The sequence below is a fragment of the Hemitrygon akajei genome, chromosome 18 (assembly GCF_048418815.1).
Source record: "Hemitrygon akajei chromosome 18, sHemAka1.3, whole genome shotgun sequence".
Classification (NCBI taxonomy): Eukaryota; Metazoa; Chordata; class Chondrichthyes; order Myliobatiformes; family Dasyatidae; genus Hemitrygon; species Hemitrygon akajei.
In genome coordinates this window covers 49,520,003-49,537,793 of record NC_133141.1, presented here as the reverse complement: position 1 = coordinate 49,537,793, position 17,791 = coordinate 49,520,003, and positions in this window count along the sequence as shown.

The window sequence follows — 17,791 nt, the reverse complement described above, 5'->3', positions numbered from 1 at the left end:
GTTTGTTATAACAGGAGTTATCTTTTCTCTAGTATAAGATCTTAGCTGAATATCTGCAGGCTTTAGTTCAGTATCTTTAAAATGCCTTTCAGACTCATCTTGGGAATGACTAAAACAGCTGAGCCAGTGTCCAATTCCACTTTAATTAATTTGCCATTCACTTCTGGTGTAGGCCATATTGCTTGTCCCCTGTCGGTTCTCACTTTGTAAATCTTAAGGCTACTCAGTCCTGTGTCACTCTCATCAGTATCAGGTTTTTCATCAACAACATTCAGATTAGTGCTCTTTTTAAAACGACTTTTTATCTTTTTCTCTTCTCTGTGCAATCCATTTATTTTTGTCTGCTCAACATGTTCATTGTATGTGTCTACTTCGTTGCATTTTCTGCATTACTCTGGTGTATGTGAGCCCCTACCACAATGGTAACACAATTTGTTCAGTCAGGATGATTTTTCTTTAGACATTGCAATTTTTTTCACATCCACTTTCATTCCTGACTGCAAATCAATTATATCTTTGGCTGCTGTTTCCATTGATACAGCAATTTCAACTGTTCTTTTAAATGTAAGTTGTGCTTCAGTTAGGAGCCATTTTTAAATGTTTTCTTGGAAGATTCCACAAACTAAATGATCCCTCAGTGCATCATTAAGACCATCGCTGAACTGGCAATGCTTACACAACTTCTTCTCTTCAGCTGCACCGTATCACATAAAGCGTTCTGCATTCAAAGGGGTTTTGGTTCTAAGTGTTCCTGCATTACTTCAATAATATCAGCAAAGCTTATTTTGGCTGGTTTGGTTGGAGCAGTCAAACTTCTAAGCAAATTGCATGCCTTTCCATCTAATGCACTTAGCAAAACTTGCACTTGCTTTTCATTGGCTATTTTATTTGCTTCAAAATACTGCTCAATTCGCTCGGTGTACCAGTTACATCTTGTGCAATTGAACATGTCTATCTTTCTAATGTAGCTCGCCATTTCTGTTATTTTTTTATTTATTATTATTATCAGCAAGTACTCATTGGTTATGAACCCAAGAATTTTGTCCATTTTCTGCCTTTTTTAAATTCAACCATCTCTGTCTCTTCCCAAAGAAGCAAGATGTTTTATCTTGAATATTTTGCTGTGCTTTTTTTTAAACTTGAACTCAAATGTTTCACTGCACTTCAACAGGTAGTTGTCTCTGGTTTGTTTAAAACTTCCTCAATGCCACTATTAAGTTTTGGAAGTCCAAAGCATAAAATTTATTGAAAAAAAGTCACGGGACAGCCAGAAATAAATGTGTCGACTTTGTTTTTACTTTTAGTGAGATGTGCACATATGACATGGTGGCATAATGATGTATACCATGCATGTATCTTGTACAAATAACCCGTAATGAATTATGTAAACAAAAGAGGATGCTTAATCAAACAATATATTTACAATATTACTGAAATATTAAATACACAACACACTGCTTGACTCAGGATTCAATAGACGAACAGATAAAAGTTTGTTTTGCACTTATGTAGTAAGTGGCTACATTGCAAATATGATCAAGTGTGGCAAGATGTGAAGTTATTTATTTTGACGGAAAAGGATAGAAAAGCAGAGTATTTTTTAAATGACAAAGGGTTAGAAAATGCTGGTGCTCAGGAAGATACTGTTATTTGTGTACTTGGATCACTAAAAGTAAATGTGTAGGTGCAGTAAGCAATTAAGAAGGCAAGTAGTGTGATTGCTATTATTGCAAGAGACTTTGAGTACAGGAGGAAAGGCAGCTTTATGTAATTGGACAATAGCCTGATGAAACTGCAGATAGAATATTATCTATAGGTCTTGTCTTTCTATCCAAGAAGGTTTATGAAGGAGATAACAAACTGATGAAGGGCCTTTCATCTGAAATGTTAACTTTGTTGGTCTTTCCACAGCAGCTGACTGACCTGCTGGGTGTTTCCAGGATTCTATGATTATATTAAGGAGCCATATGCTCCAGGTAGAAATGAAAGTTAATGAGACCGATTCTTGGTTTAAAGATGGAATGCTGTTGAATGAAGCAGTTGAACAGAAAGTTTTATGCACTGTCATTCAAAAGTTATCTCATTTGAAACAAAATTCTTGCAGGACTTGCTTGGAGGTTGCTTCACCAAGCTGGAATGTATAGAACTAGGGGTTCCAGTTTCCAAGTCATTCTTCATGATGGGATGGGAGGGTCATTTTGGAATTCTCTACTAAATGCTCGATTGCTGAGTATTTTCAAGAGAACTCAATAGTTTCTTGAAAATTAAGGCTAAGAACAAATGTTAGGCCTCTACAGGAAAATGGCACTGATGTAGAAGATCAGCCATGATTTTATAAAATAATTGAGCAGACATGAGGGGCCAAATTTCTGCTTGTGTTTCTCAAGTTCTTGTTTTACGATCTGGTGTCTAAATTCAGCCGCAGGTCAGTGGATTTTGTATGGCAGTTTGCCATCAAAAACATAGCATACTGTTCAATGTTGGTACATGTAGCTGTAAAAGCAAAAGTGCTTAGTGCCCTGGCACTGACGTTATAGGCAGTGCCATGTTTTGGTGTCGACCTGCATCATCCACACTTGGCCAGAAAATGTCAAAGTCCCCTTCAAATTATGTTAAATACCACTCTAGCAAATTTTCTCTCTGCAGTAAAAGGTGCTGGATGTTGTGCTTGGTAGACAGTTTGCCAGATGGAATGTAGCCTTCAAGGACCTTGACCTTGACCATCTCTCAACTAGTCTATCTGCCCATCATCCACATACTCTTCCCACTGGGTCCCATATCCATTTCCTATTGTTCTCACCGACCTACCATCCCTTCCTTATTTGGCTGGACTCTTCACCTTTCTTATCAGATTCCATAAACTGTGGTCCTTTGTGTCACCTCCCAGGTTCTACTGTTATCTTCCACCTGACTACATCCACCAATCAACTCCTCCTTACTTAGATCCTCCTATGACAGGCCAGCCCTTACCTCACCCCTCCTAATAATCTCTTTATGCTGGCTATTTCCCCTACTTCTTTCACTCCAGGTGAAGGGTCCCAAGTCCAAACTTTGGCTTCCCTGCACAGATGCTGCCTGTCCCACTGATTTCCTCCAACAGCTTATTTATTCCCTCTCATCCATTCCTTAATATTTATGTGATAACTGAGCTCCTGTTCAACGGTAATTATCTCCAGGACATTGTGTAGGACTCATTAATAAATGTAATGATTGTCCATGCATAAACGTTATCCAGGTCTTGATGTGTTCAAGGATCGGCTGCTTCGTTTGCTAATGAACATCACTATGGTGGGAATGTTTCTATCTACGTTACTATGTTCTTCTTGTACACATCCATTAACATGGTATTTTTGTGCCTGGTGCAGATTATAAATGTAATGGATTGTATCTGCTGAGGTGCATCCTAATGAATACTACCTGGCTCTCCTTTGTTCTGATCCGCCTTCTTTACGGACCCTCATTATAATGGTATGTAAGGACACATGCACATGCAAGATCTCCCTAACATGAGTGAGATTTGCGGCTGTTGGGGCATGCAGTGTTTTAGCATTGGGCAAATGGAGTTGAGGCATGGGAGGTGTCAGTGGTCTGACCCTGATGGAAGAAATGAAGAGAAAAATCCAGGTCTGTACAAGTAGAATAACAAATGAATACTGCAAAAAATATCTCCCAGCTGCAGAATTCATTACTGGTTTTCATTGAATCCTTCAGGCTCAGAAATTCCACACTGCCGCCTGAGGTTCTCAGCTGCTCTTGGCAAGAATTCTTTCTGCGATTTCCTGGGCAGTCTAGGACTATACAAAGTAGGAGTTATGGTACTAATTCCCTTATTTACATTTATTTGAATGAAAACAGTTGGACAGTGGGAAGAGGCAGAAAACGATACAGAACTTCAGAAAAGAATGTTAATGATGGAAGGCTGATGACAAATCTCCTGTCCAGTTTTTCTGTAACAAAAATCTGTTTCTCACTCAGTGATGAGTAGCTCCAGGGGTGATTATTTTTCATGCAGCCAGCTGATACAGTTCAGGTCCCAGCAGGTCAGAATTACAGCCATGAACCAAGTTCTCACACAGCAGAAGATGCCTGCTGTCCCACAGCTGCTGGCAAATCCACACTGCCGGTCTCCTAGGTGCTTGTTATGGCCTGTACATTTGTAAGCTTGTTGTGGGGGTGGGAGGGGAGGGGGTTGTCAGGAAGGAACCTGTAATAACATCATTGCAAACTGTAAAATGTTTCCACTTGTAGCAGATACAATCATGATTACTGCAGTTGGTTAACTTATTATTGCTGAACTTGTCTCCAAGTTTGATCTTAGAGTTCTTTCATCAATTAATGTGTGTAGAAACTCAACATACCCTCATAAACAACAAGGCCTTGCCTCTGTATCATGGGGGCACTCATTGTGTATCCTTTACAAGTTACTAAGTAAAACAATGCCATCGCACCTGTCGATCTGCTAGAACCTCTGACTTTGTTGGTTGAACACAAGAAGTAATCCTTGATTTTAATAATGATTAAAATTATAGTGAACAAGGTGTTTGGTTTTGTAGTTTGGAGCATGTTGGATTAATTTCGAAAAGCATTACTAAATCACTTCTTGAAATTGGTTTCATGCCATGCTAGATCATCCACTGAGCATACCATCTTAGGCACACTGGAATTTCAAGGTAATTGGTGATACTGTGATTCGAACAGTTCAGTACTTAGCTTCCTACTAACCAGACAGTCATAACTTCAAACCTTTGAAAGCACAGCAGCACCTCTACTTTCTTAGAAGGTAGTGAAGATTTAGCACTGCATTTAATACTTTGACAAACTTCCATATATGCATGATGGAGAGTTTATTGACTGGTGCTTCCATACCAGGCATCGCAGACTGGTATGGAATCACTGGTGCCCTTGAATAGAAACTCCAACACAAACTAGCGTACCCTCCCCATCATTTGAGCACATCTACACGGAGCACTGTCACAGGAAAGCAGCATCCGTCATCAGGGACCCCAACCACCCAGGTCATGCTCTCTTCTCACTGCTGCCACCAGGAAGAAAGTACAGTAGCATCAGGGCTCACACTATCAGGTTCAGGAACAGTTATTAACCCTCAACCATCAAGCTCCTGAACCAGAGGGGATAACTTCATTCAACTTCACTTGCCCCATCACTGAACTGTTTCCTCAACCTATACTCCTTTTCAAGGACTCTTCATCTCGAATTCTCAATATTTATTGCTTAGTTATTTTTATTATTATTATTATTATTTCTCTTTTGTATTTGCATAGCTTGGTGTCTTTCGCATATTGGTTGTTTGTCTGCCCTGTTGGTGTGATCTTACATTGATTCTATTATGTCTCTTGGATTTAATGAGTATTCCCGCAAGAAAATGAAAATGTATATGGTGACATATACTGTATGTACTTCAATAATAAATTTACTTTGATCTTTGAACTTTGAACTGTTTACAGTATAACTTAATTCACCTTGCAGGTTTTCACAAGTAAATTGATGTGAGGCATTTTATGTTTAAGAAAAAAACGTTACTCCTCATTTATTGAACTTCAAAGAACTAAACACAAAGCGCTGTAAAGTACTTGACATAATTAGGTAATCCAGTCAGACCCACCTCTTAAAGTGAATCCCAACTCAATGTTGGTGGTTGTGAATTTTGTATATTTTCACCAATTCCACTGAAATCAGCATTGTGAGCCAGCCCAGAGCTCGGACAGGCTGCCCAGATCTAAACCTCTGCTCCATGGATGGAGGAACAGCAGGTGCCTCTGGCTCATCCAGAGGTGTGTTGGCACACTCATGGTCATGTCACGATGGCAGAGGCATGTTAGCAGAATCCTCCTAAACTTGGTGGGCTACATGCTCAAACTTTTCAGTCCACTGCAAGTCATCCCTACAATCACCAAGATCCTTTTCCGTAGTGAATACTGAAGTGCATTAGTGAGGGCTATACGAACTTGATCAGATATTTGCTGCACGAAGAGTTCTTTGAAAAGAAAAAATGGATGGTGATTTTCCAGGAGAGACAGCATGTGGTCCATTATCTCTGAAGGCCTAGCATCCCTGAGGCCAGGCAAGGTGAGCAGCTGTTTGGCACGCTCAGACTCCAGTAGTCCAAAAGTTTGTAGAAGGTGAGTTTTCAGTGATCAGTATTTATTGTGTTCAAGCAGACTCACCACTCTCACAAATGTGGAATTACTAAGTTACCCAACCACATAGAAGAGTTTGTTGTTGTCGGCGATGATTTTTTTGCAGCGTGAACTGGGCCTCAGCTTGTACAAACTAAGCATCGGGATTTTGCTCCCAAAACTCCAGCAAATTGAAAGCAACTGCATTGGCCAACATGTTCAATAATTCTGAAATCGTTCTGGAGCATCGGGGTCACCAGTGTAGGTTTTCACAAATAAAACTCCAAAAACCTGAACACAAAGTGCAGTAAAAGCCCCTTATGCAATTACGCCATTGTGTCAGACCAGCCTCTTAAAATGAAACACAACTCAATGTCGGTGGTTGTAAATTCTGTACATTTCCACCAATTACATTACCCTACATCTCAACCTTTTGATGGTTATGGGGAACCTTCATTTTGAGTGGAACACTTGTTGAAGTATAATTCAGATAAAAATGCTGTCCTGGTTTGTTTGCATTGGATGGAAAAGGATTCCTAAGAAGACAAGAAAAATATCAGTTCTCTTTCTCTCTCTCTCTTTTCACCATTGTGTCTGTCTCATTCATTCTCTCTCCTCTCTGCCTCTCTTCCTTTTGCTCTCTTTTTCTTTCCATTCTCCACCACTTCCAGTCCAAAAAGTTATATTTCACAAACCTAATTTCACTATTCACTATGTTGCCCAGAGGAATTGCTTACCCCTCTGCTGCCTACATATAATGCCCTGCCTGGAGTATCAAATCCTAGATCAATGTCAGCGGCCTCGAGGCTATGTACCATGGTGGATGTCACCCAAACCTCAGACTTCTACATGAGCAATACGTCTGCCATATGCCTTCAGCTATGGTAAAGGAGTTAAGTACTGCTCCCTGCAATGTGCCAGATTCCTGAGTGCCCAATCTCAAACTGTAACAGGTCTTTTTATGATTAGTTACCTAAGTAAGGGCCTCATGTGGGAAACTTTAGCGGTGCCTTGTTTGGATCTGGTTGGCCAGACCTGCTGCCGAAGTGCTTTATGGAACCTGAGTGGGGTAATTGGTTCACACTGGTGGAGCAGAACAAATCCCCGCCATGAGACCACTGAGAAAACCTCTGACATGTTATGACAGCCAGTATATTTATGAAGGAGATAGATTTCTAGACACAGAAGGTATCAAATGGTATAGGAGAGACAAAGCTGATTCTCTACCTGAAAGTGAAGATTGAGGTTGAAAATCAGCCATGATTGTTTTAAACACACCCTTATAGAGCTAAATGGCCAACTCCTGTACCTTTTCCTGAATGTTTCTGAAGAAATATCTTCAGTTTTAATTTTATTGCAGATAAAAGCTTTCAACAACCTCTGGAATGCTTCTGAACATCCCTTTCATTCAGAAGCATTCAAAAAATAGCAAAAATGATATAAGAAAAAAAAACTGAAAGTAATTTAAGAAGTTTAAAATCATCTAAAGTGCTTACAGAGAATTTGAAACTTACAATTACAAACACAAGTGTTTTTTACAATGTGCCCTTATCTCATTTTGAGCCTTTGTCTGCAGAAGTGTAATTTCTGGATTTCAAAGAATGGCTCTGCAGACCCTGCAGCAAGTCTCAGTACTGGGGAAGGTGGAAGGTGCCTTGACTTTTCATCTGTTGGGACATGTTGGACAGATTGCGATTCCATGTCTGGATTTGCATCTACAAGCTATATAGGTGCCATGGAACTGCCTGCACTTACTGACAAGATAAGATTGTGGAATACTCTCCGTTGAATACATTCCCTACAATGTCCTCATCTAACTTAAAAGTACACATAAGACTTTTGTTTTCAACATCTCATCCAATTCTACGCTGGATGTCAGTGGTCAAGGCAGCTACATTAGAGATATTAAAGAAACTCTTAGAGGGGCACATGGACGATAGAAAAATGGAAGGCTACATAAGGTGGAAAGGTCCAATTGATCTTAGAATAGGTTAAAAGGTTGGCACAATATCCTGGGCTAAAGGGCTTGTACTGTACTGTAATGTTCTATATTCCACAGTTTTCCCACCTCACACCCCTAAGCTCAGCTGATACGTTTTACCTGTTTTGTGATAGCAATTCTTCAAAGGTCACTTTTAACTCATTAAGTTTTGTGTTGGAATCTCACTTCAGAAATTAAAGCACAAAATCTAGACTGATGCTTAAGTATCCTACAGAGGAAGCATTGCACCCTCAGAAAGACTGACCCACAAATTCCATTATCTTGTACCTTCTGTGCTCTATATAGTGGAGTACTGATTTCATTTAATGTCATATCTCTGGGACATTCCACACTTCCAGTCTTAACCTTTTTCTACCATTCCTGACCTTGTCTTGTCTCTTGCCCCCAAGCTACTTTATATGCACTATTCAATCTGGCTCAGTTACCACTTCCTGTTTCTAAACCACCCTCGTCAATCCACGTTATGTCCCTCCAAACCCACTTCCACCTGCCAATGTTCTCTTTAGCCAGTCCTCCTAACCTGCCAGTCCCTCTGATGCTGCACTTCTTCCTCTGTAGGGCACTCTAACATCTGCCTAGATGTTGTGCTTTGATTTCTGCCTCGTGTCATCCTGTGATCAGCAGCCCATCCGATGTTCTGCAGTATTCGGAGTTAATGGGTCAGAGAAGGGCTTTGATGTATATTCCCAGATCCCTTAATTCCTTACTATTCAGTAATCCATTTACCTCTGACTTCAATAAGCACAGTGGCCAAGGTTCCACAGCTTCTTGGGCATAGATTCCAAAGATCTGTCATTGATCACTGTGTCTTTTAACTAATTACAGCCTGCCAACCTCAAAAAGAGGCACTTATTTGCATTCTGCTTAAAGCATAGAACAGAATAGCACAGGAACAGGCCCTTCAGCCCTCCAAGCCCATACTGACCCTGATGCCAATCTAACTAATCCCATCTCCCTGAACATAATCTGCATTTCTCCATTCCCTGCCATTCGTGCATGTCTAAATGGTGCTAAAATGTTGCTATCATATTTGCTTCTATTACTTAGCATGTTCCAGGCACCTATCACTTTCTGTGAAAAAAACTAGCCTTTAAACTTTATACAGCTGCAATATGATATTCCAACTTATATACTTAATATCCACACCTTTGAAGCAAGTATAATGTAATCTTATTTATACATCATTTATGCTGCCGCTTTTAGGGAATTACAGACCTGCACTTCATAATCCCTCTGTACGTCAATGCTCCTAAGGGTCCTGCCATTTATTGTATAGTTTCCTCTTGCACTTGACCAAAATGCCACACCTCACACTCGTCCAGATTAAACGCCATCTGTCACTTCTCTGCCCAAATGACAATAAACTTTCTCTCAACATCAACAAATCAAAACAGCTAGTCATTGACTTCAGCCTGTCCTAGTCCAACCACGTAGATATCACAGCCAAAAAAAAGCTCATCATTGCCTCAACTTCCTCAGGAGGCTTAAGAAATTTGACATATCCCCATCAACCTTTATCAGTGCACCAGTGTAAGCATCCCGTCTGGATGCAGAATGGCTTGGTATGGCAACTGCTCTGCACACATGACCACAAGAAACCGCAGAGAGTTATCGACACAGCTCAGCACATCACAGGAACCAGCCTCCCTTCTATGCATTCTTGCTATGCTTCTTGTTGTCTCGGTAAAGCAACCAGCATAATCAAAGACCCTGCCCATCCTGGGCATTCTCTCTTCTCCACCCTCCCATCAAAAGCCTGGAAGCATGTACCACCAAGCTCAAGGACAGCTTCTATCCCATTGTTATCAGACACTCGAACAGACCTCTTGTATGATAAGATAGAATATCACATTATTTTCTCGCTCTATCATTTACCTGCGCTGCATTTTTTCAGTAGCTGTTACATTTTGTTTTACATTGTTATTGTTTCACCTTGATCTACCTCAATGCACTGTGTAATAATTTGATCTGTATGAACAGTAAACAAGACAAGCTTTTCACTGTATCTTGGTACATGTGTGTGGTGAACTACATATACCTGTCTAGACTGCTCCTGTGGCTCCTCCCACAGACCCCTGTATAAAGGCGATTGAGGCCTGATGCCCGGCCTCATTCTCCAGGATGTAGTGTTGTTCATTCTTCCAGTCAATAAAAGCCGATACCTCACTTCTTACGTCTCAGAGTGAGTTATTGATGGTGCATCAATGTGACAATAATAAACCATTACCAATATCAAATTTCCAACTGACCTATTCCCTGCTGTATCCCTTGACATTTTCCTCTTGATCTTCAGCTCCACTGACTTTTAAGTCATCTGCAAACTGACTAATCAGCCTATTATTCAATGTTCTATCTGCAAATGAATTCTCAATCAATGCACTTTTTTACGTGGGAGATTTAACTGTGGCATTCAAAACAGAAATCAATAGGTTGCTGGATGTTAAGCAAATCAAATGATATATGGAGAAAGAGCAGGAAATTGTGTTTAAGCTAAAAGAATAAGGCGTGATCCAGTTGGATAGTGGAGCAGACTCAGAGGGTCAATGTGTCCTCTGTTACTCTTAATTCTTAGGTACTCAGATTAACATAATTAACATGAAGTGCACGATCAATGGCACACACTAATACCATTAAGCCACATGTTACACTATAATCATTATATTTATTAGTCCAAAAGCTAAGTAATAATGTCTTCTGCTGTGCTTCTATTGTACTTTATTTTTCTCCTTTGATTCAAGTAAAAATGCTGCTGTATACCAGTTCGGTATTAACTCTTGTCCTAAGTAGGTATAATTATAAATTTCTCTTTCTGAAAAATGAACTCTGTGAAAGTGTAAAAGGTTCTGACCAAGTCTGTTTATACCAGCCAGATCAGTAATTATTCAAAATGGTGGAATGCACTCGGAAAACAGAGAATGTGAAGGCCTTAGAGAGCAGATAAGAAAGATTTATTACCATTCTCCCAGACTTCAGTAAACCAAATGAACTTGAGGAGCAGAAGTTGTTTCACCAAGAGCAGAGAAGTTGAGGGGAAATGTGATAGAATGTTCAAAATCATTTTACTATTTTGTTTCTCTGCATCCTACACTTGAGGATTATTTTTCCTGAGTAAAATGCATTATTGAAAATTATGAGGTTGTTCAGTATCACTGTGAAAATCGGGCTGGATGTGTCACAGAGAAATGGACTGGCGGAAGAAAGTAACCGGTTTATGTATGAAAGGGGAAGGTGGTAAGACAGGAGCCAGAAAGTGATAGTGGGAACTATTCGAGGAAGAGATGAACAGATGTAACCAGAACCCACTTCACCCACCAGGTTGCCTCCTTCTTCTGCTTCCATTTGTCCACGTCTCCCTTAAATGCTTCCTATTATTGTCTTTAATGCTTCACAGATTCCAGCACATGTACAGTAGACTTTGTATCCCCTGCATCACTTTCCAGCTGCAGTTTCTAGCTCCATCCTCCCCTCTCCTACTTTGTTCTATTCACCTATTATCCCTCACCTCTCCTCAGAACTCCTACCACCTACCAGCCCCTGGCTCACACCTCTACCCTCTTTGTGCAGGCTACCTTCCTTATTCACTTCCATTCTTTAAAGTTCAAGGTAAATTTATTATCAAAGTACATATATGTCACCACATACAACCCTGAGATTCATTTTCTTGTGGGCATACTCAATAAATCCATAATAGAATAATAACCATCACAAAATCAATGAAAGACAGCACCAACTTGGGCATTTGACCAGTGTGCAAAAGACAACAAACTGTAAATACTAGAAGGAAGAAATACTAACAATAAATAAATATACAACAAATATCAAGAACATGAAATGAAGAGTCCTTAAAAGTGAAAAGTGGTTGTGGGAACACTTCAAAGATGGGGCAAGTGAAGTTGAGTGAAGTTATACCCTTTAGTTTAAGGTCCTGGTGCTTAAGGGGTAATAACTGTTCCCTGAACCTGATGGTGTGAATCCTGTGGCTCCTGTACCTTCTTCCTGATGGTAGCAGTGAGAAGAGAGTGTGTCCTGGGTGTGAGGGTCCTTGATGATGGATGCTGCTTTCCTGCGACAACACTCTTGTGTAGATGTGCTCAATGGAGGGGAGGGCTTTATCCTTGATGGACTGGGCCGTATCCTTTACTTTTTGTAGGATTTTCTGTTCAAGGGCATTGGTGTTTCCATACCAGGCTGTGATGCTTTCGGTATACTCTCCACCACCACACATCTATAGAGGTTCGTCAAAGTTTTAGATACTATGCCAAATCTTCACAAATTCCTAAAGAAGTAGAGGTGCTATAGTGTTTTCTTCATAAATTGCACTTAGATGCTGGGCCCAGGTTGGGTCCTCCAAAATGATAACACTAAGGACTTTAAAGTTGCTGACCCTCTCCACCTCTGATCCCCCAATGAGGACTGGCTCATGGACCGCTGGTTTCCTCCTCCCGAAGCCAATATTTAGCTCCTTGGTCTTGCTGACATTGAGTGAGAGGTTGGTGTTGTGGCACCTCTCGGCCAGATGTTCTATCTTCCTCTTAAATGCTGATTCATCATCACCTTTGATTTGACCAACAACAGAGGTATTGTCAGAAAACCTAAATATGGCATTGGAGCTCTGCTTAGACACACAATCGTAAGAGTAAGGCAAGTAGAGCAGGGGGCTAAGCACACAGCCTTGTGGTGCACCTGTGTTGATGGAGATCTGAACTGCCAGTGAGGAAATCAGGATCCAATTGCACAAGGAGGTATTTAAGCCAAGGTGTTGAAGCTTATTGATTAGTTTTGAAGGGATGATAGTATTGAATGCCGAGCTGTAGTCGATGAAGAGCATCCTGATGTGTGCACCTTTGCTGTCCAGATGTTCCAGGGTTGAGTGAAGAGCCAATGAAATAGTGTCTGATCTTGACCTATTGTGATGATAGGGAAATGGAAGAAGATCCAAGTCACTTCTCAGGCAGGAGTTGATATGTTTTATCACCAACCTCTCAAAGCATTTCATCCCAGTAAATGTAAGTGCTACTGGACAATAGTCATTGAGGCAGTTATCACGTTCTTCTTAGTTACCGGTACAATTGAAGCCTGCTTGAAGCAGGTGGGTACCTCAGACTGATGAAGCGAGAGGCTAAAGATCTCAGTGAACACTAAAGCCAGTTGAACAAGGGAGCAGAGGCACCTCCATAGAAACTATGGAAAAAGTTTAAAAAGTTCAAAGTTCAAAAGTTTCTAATACAGGGTCTTGAACCAAAATATCGCCGGTTCTTTATCCTCCACAGATGCTGCTCAATTCACTAATTTCCTCCAACAGTTTGCTTTTTTTGCTACAATAAACATTGACGTTTTAATAATTACATTTCATGAAAAACCAAAAGATGGAGTCTCCCACCATACAGTTAGGTTCCTTAACTGCAGATCTACAAAGATAAAACCCAAGCTTGAGGGTCATAAGGATATTAACTTCAGCTGATATTCAAACTTGGAGCTATCATGAGTTGGATTTATTGCAGGAACCAAACACACTTTGTACCTGTGTGCTTCCTGCAAACAAAAATGAAGTGATAACAACTGTGGATGCAAAGCCGTCTGTGAAATTCAACCTTTCTCTCTCGTCTGCCTACAAATTATTCCTGCAAGCAATGGTGATTAGAGGATTGTTTAAAAGCTTAAATACAAGCAAAATTCTTCTTACTTGAACTTACACTTTCATAGGGAAAACTGCTCACTGCATTACCTCTTAAACAAACAATCAGTATCCAATGGTAAAAAGGTGGGAAACCACACTAACCAGAGTTTGAACATGGCCTTCAGAAAAAGCCACTAAAGGAAATGGCAGAGTGCCAGGCAATGAACCTGCATATGGAGAGCATGTGTGCTGAGCTCCAGGATCCTTTTTAGAGGAAAAATAACTCTTGCCAAGTGGTCTGGAGCTAAGGATTGCATAACATCTTCTGGTATTTAACACTATAGAGCACCAGTGGCTTTTTGAAAGATTCAGCACAGGGCATCACCAAACTGATTGAAATTTGTTTCTACCTTTAGAAAATTGATTTGATGCCTGTTATGATGCGAAGAAGCCTTTGATCATGCATGTTCCTACAAATAAGCATTGTGTTTGCAGCCAACACTGAAACAGTGGGAGCATAAGCAAATTGGTATTTCTGCCTACACTGCCTGGACTCATCTCAGCAGTAATCAATGCTTGTAAAGAGAAATCAAAATAAAATTCAACAAAATCAGACTAAGATCCTGTGTTGCTATATGCCTGCAGAAGGAGTTTTTGTATGTTCACAGAGATATTTTATCCTAACTGCACAAGACAAAAATAAATCAGGATTCTGTCTCAATTCACTGCACCCAGGCACGTTGGAAAGTAGATTTTCCGTGAGGTTCACTGCTCCATGTACTGTCAGGATTACCTTTCCTTCAGTGCACTGTGTAACGTGCAGCTGCAGTACCACGGTTCAGCCATCTTACCCTGCAACAGTCCCCTCGGCAATCTTGCCTGGTGCCACACTTCTCCTGCAGGGTGACTTACCATGCAGAATCTGGTAGAGGTAGCTTGATGTTCTGTGCAGGAAAAGTGGAAAATAAGAATTATTTCTAAAGCCAGGAGTTACTTCTAGAGAAGCAAACTGACTTTTTTAAAATTTCTATATTATAGAGTGACACAAACAACTGTTGAGTACACTGGCTACAGGATATGCATGTACGACTATTTTACTCCGGTGTCTGCTTTTAGAGTCACACAGCATAGAATCAGCCCCGTTGGCCCACCGTGGCCATGTCCAACATCAGGGTTCAAAGTTCAAAGCAAATTTTATTATTGAAGTGCATATATGTCACCATATTCAACCCTGAGATTCTGTGGACATACTCAACAAATCTATAGAATAGTAACTGTAGCAGGATCAATGAAAGATCAACCAGAGTGCAGAAGACCACAAAATGTGCAAATGCAAATATAAATAAATAGCAATAAATAATGAGAACATGAGATAATGAGATAAAGAATCCTTAAAGTGAGATCACTGGTTGTGGCGACACCTGAAAGGCTGGACAAGTGAGTGTAGTTATCCCCTTTTGTTCAAGAGCCTGATGGTTGTCGGGTAGTAACTGTTCAAGTACTTGCCCATACTAATCCCACTTTCCCAGAATGGGCTGGTCACCTTCAAGGCCATGACATTTTAAGTACTCATCTGAATAATTCTTAAATGTTGTGATAATGCCTGACTCTGCCACCCCCTTAGGCAATACATTCCAGATTCAAACCATACTCTGGGGGAAAAAATTCTTCCTCAACTATCCACTAAACCTCGTACCCTGTTACTTTAAACCTCTGTTTACTGTCCTCTGGTCTTCTGTTTAGAGGAAAGGTTTCACACTGTCCATTTTCTTTAATTTCCTTATCATTTTGTGTACCACTTTCAGGTCTTGCCTCAGTTTTTAATGCTCCATCCCAAATAAATGAAAACAAAACCAGCCTATCCAGTCTTTTTTCTCAGTTGAAATGTTCCATTCTGAATAATGTCCTGGTGAATCCCTTCTGCATCCTTTCCAGTGCAGTTTATTCTTCTTATAATGCAGCAATCAGAAATGCACAGTATTCCACCAGCAGCTTGATGTTTTAGATCGCGACAGTAGACCATAACCTCCCTGTTCTTATATTCCATGTCCAGGCTAAGGAACGCAAATATCCCATCTGCCTTCTTAATCACCTCAACTATCTATGCTGTTGATCATAGGGAATAGAGGGATTCTAGGACATGTGTATCAAGGTCCCTCTGTTCCCCAGAACTTCCTAACATTCCTGTGTCTATCTTAGTTTTATTAGTTCTCCCTAAATATATACCTCACATTTTTTCTGGACTAAATTCCATCTGCTATTGCTCTTCCCATTTTACCAAGTATCAATATTGTTATTCAGTAAAGCCCACTCTCCTCACTGTCAAAAACACTACCATTTTTTGAGACCTCTGCAAGTTTTCTAATCACACCTCCTACATTCATATCCAGATAGATGGTTAATGTATGTAAACAACTGCAAGAGTCCCAGTGCCAAGCTCTGGTATGCCCTATTGGCCACAGAGTTAACAAATCACAAAAACAACCATCAGCCATCTACCATCACCCTCTCTCTCTCCTTCACCAATCTAATTTCAGGCTCAGTTACATTAAGTTCTTACCCATTGTTATTAATTAATTGCTCAGATGTATTGTTAAGAGTTTTGTTAACCTCTGAAGACATCTACAGATACAAATCCTATTCTCTACTCTCTATATACACACGACTGTATGGCTAGGCATAGCACAAATACCATCTATGAATTTGCTGACGATACAACCATTGTTGGTAGAATCTCAGGTGGTGACGAGAGGGCGTACAGAAGTGAGATATGCCAACTAGTGGAGTGGTGTCACAGCAACAACCTGGCACTCAACGTCAGTAAGACGAAAGAGCTGATTGTGGACTTCAGGAAGGGTAAGACAAAGAAACACATACTAATCCTCGTAGAGGGATCAGAAGTGGAGTGAGTGAGCAGTTTCAAGTTCCTGAGTGTCAAGATCTCTGAGGATCTAACCTGGTCCCAACATATTGATGCAGTTATAAAGAAGAGCTTTGGCTCTTGGTAAGGTCACCCATGCCAAATAGGTAGAGGCCAGACTAAGAGTCCTCCAGGTTCAGAGGTTTAGCGCAGGGCTAACAACCCTGAATGTTTAAACAAAACTATTATGGAAACAGCGATGAAGAATCCTTCTGCATCTGTATTCCTGAGTCTCCACCAAGGACTTGCCTGGCTGAAAACCAAAAGGAATCTACTGGCATGATGAAGGAAGGCTTAAGCACCACCAAGACCAAGACCAAAAGGCAAGGACAGACAGATATGGAGAGCCTTCATAGCTGCCCTAAATGCTAGGAGGTGTAATGAGCAGTGAGTAAGTAAGCAATATAAAATAACTGGATCCACAAGCTCAGGTCTTGCTTCTTTGCTGCAATAATAGGTTGGGAGCCTCCTCTCTCTCTCTCTCTCTCTCTCTCTCTCTCTCTCTCTCTCTCTCTCTCTCTCTCTCTCTCTCTCTTCCTCTCTGTCTGTCTCTTCTCTCTCTCTCTCTCTCTCCTCTCTCTCTCTCTCTCTCTCTCTCTCTCTCTCTCTCTCTCTCTCTCTCTCTCTCTCTCTCTCTCTCTCTCTCTCTCTCTCTCTCTCTCTCTCTCTCTCTCTCTCTCTCTCTCTCTCTCGATGCCCTGCCTCCATTAGAACTCTTAAACTTACTTCAGTAGTCACTTTTACACGTAGACAATCACATGTCCAATTTCCCTTTTCATGGCTCACTGTCTGTCAATTTTTATCTGATTTACACAGCTTTGAAGGACCTTTAAATATTCAACATTGATAAAAAGGGAAGATAAATGCAAGGTGTTGTGACTGACTTGCAGGTTTAGCTATGAAAGAGTCGGGTTAAGGTGTGACTGAACCTCTTGTCAACCCATCTGAAACAAGATCACTACAGCTTTTCTGATGGTAAAGCTTCTTTAAGAGCTTTAGTCTGAAGTTTACACGCACCATACTTTGAATGTCATAAAAGTATGTTGGCTAGGAAAGAAACTTATTTCCTATTTACTGCAGGTTAAAAATATTTTGACTTAGATCTGTATGTTTTT